The sequence below is a fragment of the Cervus elaphus genome, chromosome 12, assembly GCF_910594005.1.
Source record: "Cervus elaphus chromosome 12, mCerEla1.1, whole genome shotgun sequence".
Lineage (NCBI taxonomy): Eukaryota > Metazoa > Chordata > Mammalia > Artiodactyla > Cervidae > Cervus > Cervus elaphus.
In genome coordinates, this window is record NC_057826.1 from 55,976,020 (window position 1) to 55,982,514 (window position 6,495).

Here is a 6,495-nt window from a genome sequence, read left to right on the forward strand (position 1 = left end):
TTCTGTTTTGCATATAGGGTTATCGTTACCATCTTTCTAAATTCCATATATGTGTGTTAGTATGCTGTAATGTTCTTTATCTTTCTGGCTTACTTCACTCTGTATAATGGGCTCCAGTTTCATCCATCTCATTAGAACTGATTCAAATGAATTCTTTCTAACAGCTGAGTAATATTCCACAAAACAGATTTTAATTTCCTCCTCCATGATAGCTCAGCTGGTAAAGAATTCCTCCACAATGAAGGAGACTTGGGTTCAATGCCTGGGTTGGGAAGATCCCCTGGAGAAGGGAAAGGCTACTCACTCCAGTATTCTGGCCTGGAGAATTGCATGGACTATATAGTCCATGGGGTCACAAAGAGTTGGACATGACTGAGCGACTTTCATTTTCCAATACCATATAAGCTTGATTTTCTCTTGTCTTCATCATCTCTATAAATGGCACCTCCATTTTTAGCTCGAGTTGAAAACCACACCATATTCTTGATCTCGTCTTCACCTACAATATCCAGTTCACCATTGAAAAATATTATTTCCATCTCCAAAATGTTTGTTTTGTTTTTTAAAATTGAGGTATAGTTGATATAAACAAAATGGAAATGAAATCTACGTACTGGGAGAAAATATTTGCAAATGATGCTACTGACAAAGGCTTACTTTCCAAATATACAAATAGCTCTTACAACTTAATGACAAAAACCCCTAAACAACCCTATCAAAAACTGGGAGGAAGACCTAAATACTCATTTCTCCAAAGATGACATACAGCTGGCCAATTGGCATATGAAAAGATGTTTAACATCACTAATTATCAGATAAATGCAAATCAAAACTACAATGAGGTATCGCACCAGTCAGAATGGCCATCATTAAAAAGTCCACAAACAACAAATGCTGGACAGGGTGTGGAGAATGTACACTGTTGGTGGGAATGTAAATTATTACAGCTGAAACTGTTTGGGGTCGTTTGTGGGGGAGGGGGTGGGCTCCAAAGAGCTCCCAGTACCATAGCCCTTTATGTCTCAGTGCAGAAAAGATTTCATCGAGAGTCAGAGTGATAGATAAGAAGTGATTTATTATAATAGGATGCTTGCCAGGCTTACAAGCAGGCGGACAAGGGCGTGCTGCTGAGAACTTACTGGGCTACAGTTTTACAATCAAAGGAAAAGTAGGGAGGGGGAGAAGAACTTCTTTGTCACTCTTGAGTAGATGTCATGATTCCATCATTAGTTTCTCCTCTAGGGTGGGCAGGGGAATTTTCTTGTCAATACATGGTCATGCTTTATGTGTCCAGAGAACATGTCCTAGGGATCATTAACTTACTGAGTTCACTGGGCAGTATGTGTGTCTCATGCCACCATTGTTTTATTATTTGGGGCATGTCTCGTGCTTTGTTGCATGATTTTGTTGCTAAGCAAGGCTGCTTGGTTTTGTGGCTAAGCAAACCTGCTCTCTTTAGTAATCATTAACTTCCAGGGGTCTCCTATATTTTTTCTACCTACAATCCCCTGGTGGAATTAACTATTTAATCACCCACTTTATCCTTTTACTCTGTCCTTATCAAAGTCACTATGGAAAATGGAAGCTGTACAGAAGTTCTCTATACAGTGGTTAGGAATCCGCTGTGCAACACAGGGGACACGGGTTCCATCCCTGGTCTGCAGGATCCTCCATGCTGCGGGGCAACTAGGCCCAAGAACCACAACTACTGAGCCCGTGCTCTAGAGCCCATAAGCCACAGTTACTGAAGCCCACATGCACTAGAGCCCATGCCCTGCAAAAAGAGAGGCCACCTCAATGAGAAGCCCATACACTGCAACTAGAGAGTAGCCCTTGATCACTGCAAGTAGAGAAAGCCCAAGCACAGCAATGAAGACTCAATGCAGCCAGAAATAAGACAAATAAATTAAAAAATTTTAACAAGTATCGCTGAAATGTATTTTAAAAAATAAAAATAAAAAAACACTAAAAATAAAGTTACCATATAATCCAAACAAGCCCACTCCTGGACATATATCAGGAGAAAATTCTGATTCAAAAAGATACATGAAACAACAACAACAAATCCCCAGAAGATATATGCACCCCAATGTTCATAGCAGTACTTTTTACAATAGCCGAGACATAAAAGCAACCTAAATGTCTTTCAATAGTTGAATGAACAAAGAAAAATTTGAAGTATAGTTGATTGAAAATGTTGTTTCAAGCATAGCAAAGTGATACATATATATATGATGTCCTTTTTCAGATTTTTTTCTATTATAGGTTATCAAAATGTATTTTGAATCTATTCATTTTCCTCCATCCCCACACCACAACCTAGAGTTAGCAGCCTGTCAGATCTCCCCTGGATTACAGGATGCGTGCATGCTAAATCGCTTCAGTTGTGTCTGACGCTGCAACCTCATGGACTGTAGTTCACCAGGCTCCTCTGTCCATGGGATTCTCCAGGCAAGGATACTGGAGTGGGTTTCCAGGCCCTTCTCCAGGGGTTCTTCCCAACCCAGGGGTCAAACCTGAGTCTCATGCATTGGCAGGCAGGTTCTTTACCACTAGTGCCACCTAGGAAGTTCCCTGGATTAGAGCAGTTGACTCATAATCTCACTGGATTCCTGGATTCTGCTCTGTCCCCCCAATAATCCTTTCTTTCTCTAAACAGCAGCAGGTGGGATCTTTTCAAACATGTAAATCAGATGTTGCTACTGCTCTAGTTAAAGGCTTTCAATGTCTTCCTAGGCTATTCCTCTTTACCATAGCCTGAGGCTGACTCTCTCCCTTTCTTCCACTGTGACCTCAAATCTTCCACTTTCTTCTTCTGTTTTTTTTTTTTTTTTTCTTTTTCTTCTTCTGTTTTATTTAAAGGTTTATTGATTTAATTTATTGACTGTGCCGGGTCTTCATTGCTGCTCACGGGCTTTTCTCTAGTTGCCACGGGCAGGAGCTACTCTCTAGCTGCAGGGCCTGGGCTTCTCATGGCAGGGCTTCTCCTGTGCAGCCAGGGCTCTAGGCGCACAGGCTTCAGCTGGTTGTGGTGAGTGCACTCAGTAGTTGTGGCTCGCAGGCTCTAAAGAACAGGCTCAGTAGCTGCGGCGCACGGGTTTAGTTGTTCCTTGGCATGTGCGATCTTTCCAGACCAGGGATCAAACCTGTGTCCCCTGCTTTGGCAGGCAGATTCTCAACCACTGGACCACCAGGGAAGTCCTACCACTTTCTTCTTTACTCACTGTGCTTCTTTCACACTTGTTCCCTTTGTGTTCCTTGACGACCCCATGCCAGAGTCTTTGCGTTTGCTGTTTCTTTTGCATGAAATACCTTCCCCCTCTCCCCTTTGCCTCTTTTTGGGACTTTCTCTTTCTCATCGTTCATGTCTCAGCTGAAATTTCCACTCTGTGGAAAGGTTCCCCCCCCCACCACTCACACCATATCTAAAATTACTATTTTATTACCTCTTTATTTCCCTTAGAAAACTTACCACATTGTGTTGTTATCGTGGTCATTTGTTTATTTGCCTATCATCACTCTCTTCTGGCTTCAAGAGGGCAGAGATCACCCTTGTCACGTTATGGCTTTGTGCCCTGTGTTTAGAACACTGCCCGAGACATGATAACCTCTCAACAGATATTTACTGAATGGATACTTATCAATGAATAATGAAGCCATTCTCTCCAAGTCCTGACCCTCTGTCTCTACTATCTCTTGAATCTGCTTCTACCATCCATATAAACCACTGGCCTGGTTCCGGCTCCATCAACTCCAACCTGGATTTCTGTGACAATTTCTGACCCAATGGGTCTCCATGTCTCTCTTTTCCTGTCACCATTCTTCACATACTAGTTATTTTTTTAAATTTATTTTTAATTGAAGGATAATTGCTTTCAATATTGTGTTGGTCTCTGACATACATCAACATGAACCAGCCATAGGTATATATATGTCCTCTCCCTCTTAAACCTCCCTCCTAACACCCACCCCTTCCCACTGCTTCTGGGTCGTCACAGAGCCCTGTTTGAGCTCCCTGAGTGATACAGCAGATTCCCACTGGCTATCTGTCTCACATATGGCAGTGTATATGTTTCCATGCTACTCTCTCCATTCATCCCACCCACACACAACAGTTCCAAAAATAAGGTATTAATATGAAAATCCATGTCAGATCCTGCCTCAGTGCTTCAGCAGCCCCCAGCTACTTGCAAGAAAAATTTCTAGTCTCTCAGGTCACTATTCAAGGCACTCAGTACTCTAGCTCCTGCTGCCTCCTTGGTGGCATCTTTCTGAACTCCCCACCACCATCACACACATATGACCACAGACACCTGCCTACAGTCCCCTAACAAGTCAGGGTGTTTTACAAGTTCTCTTTGTGAGACATTCCCACTTCCTAAATTCCTCCTCCTCTGCCCCCATCCATCTAACCCTGCTAGAATACAGCTTAGTCACTCCAGCCCTCTGGAAACCAGCTCTTAGCACACAGGGTGTACCCCTTCTCAGGACTTGTCTACCCTCCTACTGATTCATACCTCTCCAAGGCAGGGCCTAGGCTTTTGAGTAGCCTGCTCACACAATGCTGCCAAAAGACATAATTTAGTAGAGAGCACAGACTCTGGAGTCAGGTGAGGTTTGAATCCTTGGGCCACCACTTAGCAGTCGAGTGACCTTAAACAGGTCCAAGCTTTGGATTCTTTTTTTTTTTTTTTTTTTGGTCTGTGATGAATCTTTGTTGCTATGTTGCTTGTCTCTAGTTGCAGTGGGCGGGGGCTACTCTCTAGTTGCAGTGTGAAGGCTTCTCATTGTGGTGGCTTCTTTTGTTGCAGAGCACCAGCTCTAGGGTGCAAGGCTTCAGTAGTTGCCACATGTGGGCTCAGTAGTTGCTGCTCCCAGGCTCTAGAGCACAGGCTCAATAGTTGTGGTGCACTGGCTTAGTTGCTCCTTGGCACATGGGATCTTCTTGGATCAGGGGTCAAACCTGTGTCTCCTGCATTGGCAGGCAAATTGTTTACCATTGAGCCACCAGGGAGACTCTTGAGAGTCCCTTGGACTGCACAGAGATCAAACCAGTCCATCCTAAAGGAAATCAGTCCTGAATATTCATTGGAAGGACTGATGCTGAAGCTGAAACTCCAATACTTTGACCACCTGATGTGAGGAGCTGACTCACTGGAAAAGACCGTGATGCTGGGAAAGATTGAAGGCAGGAGGAGAAGGGGACGACAGAGGATGAGATGGTTGGGTGGCATCACCAACACAATGGACGTGAGTTTGAGCAAGCTCTGGGAGTTGATGATGGACAGAGAGGCCTGGCATGCTGCAGTCCATGGGGTGGCAAAGAGCTGGAGACGACTGAGCTGAACTGAACTGAGTCACCAGGGAAGCCCCTAAGCTTTGAATTCTTGATCTGTAAAATGAGGATAAAAATTCTATTTCATGGATGGGTACCTACTTTTGTGAGGATTAAATGAAATATATGTGAAGAGTTTAGTACAGTGAGCAGATATCAGAGGTGTCCTAAGTTCTTTTGAGTGAATGGACAAATGCCAGGATGATGTACTGGAAAATATACCACTTCAGAGGCACTCAATAAACTTTGTTGATCAAATGGCACACATGCAAAGCAGACTCCATTCCTTCCAAGGCACACACACACACACACATACACACAGAGTTTCCTGCCTCCATACCATTGCTCACATTGTTCCCTCTGCCTGGAATGCCTGTTCTCAGTTTTGGTGCCCTTCCTCTATGCATTTACCCTCACATTTAACACATAGTTTCCTCTGTTTACATGCCTTTCTCTTCTGATAAAGGACAATGACACTTGGTCCTTCTGTTATCTTCCAGCCATTAGTGTGGGGCCTGACAAATAATCACGGCAAATAAAATATTCGTGTTGAAAGAATGTGTGTAGTGTGGAGGCAACAACTAGAGGGACAGCATAGGCTGGATGGGGAAAAACTGAGACCAAAGTGGTGATCACTCTCAGTAGCAACAGAGATGACTGAATTTCAGAACTGACCTCACTCCCACTCCACCCCCACCATGAGTTGCTTCTATGCAACCACATGAATTCCCCAGGGTCTCTGATCTCAGGCAGGTGGAACCTGAGTTTATAGATACAGGATCTTCTGAGTCCTCAGGCATTGGGTACACCAGCTGCACAGTTCTGCAGGTTGAGGGACTTATACCATGTGGTGGCTTTAAGAGGTTGTTGCCAAGTACACTGACTTTCTCAGTTTCCCCAAGCTGGATTTTCTTTATCCCTTTAGGTAAAGGAACCCAGGCACAGGTATGAAGAAAAAGTATGACCCCTATCTTCCTTCCCCTTGGTCCTGGAGCTCCAGGCTGCCCTTTTCCATGCTGGCTGGAAGTGACTTGCAAGTGTGAGGGCCAGCAGAAGGCAGTGAAAGGGGAGCTGGGTCAATTGGTACAGCTGCTGCTGTGGCAGCCAGAGCCAAAGGAGGTCCCCACTGATTCCACCCGCACTTAACTCTTCCTGCAGAG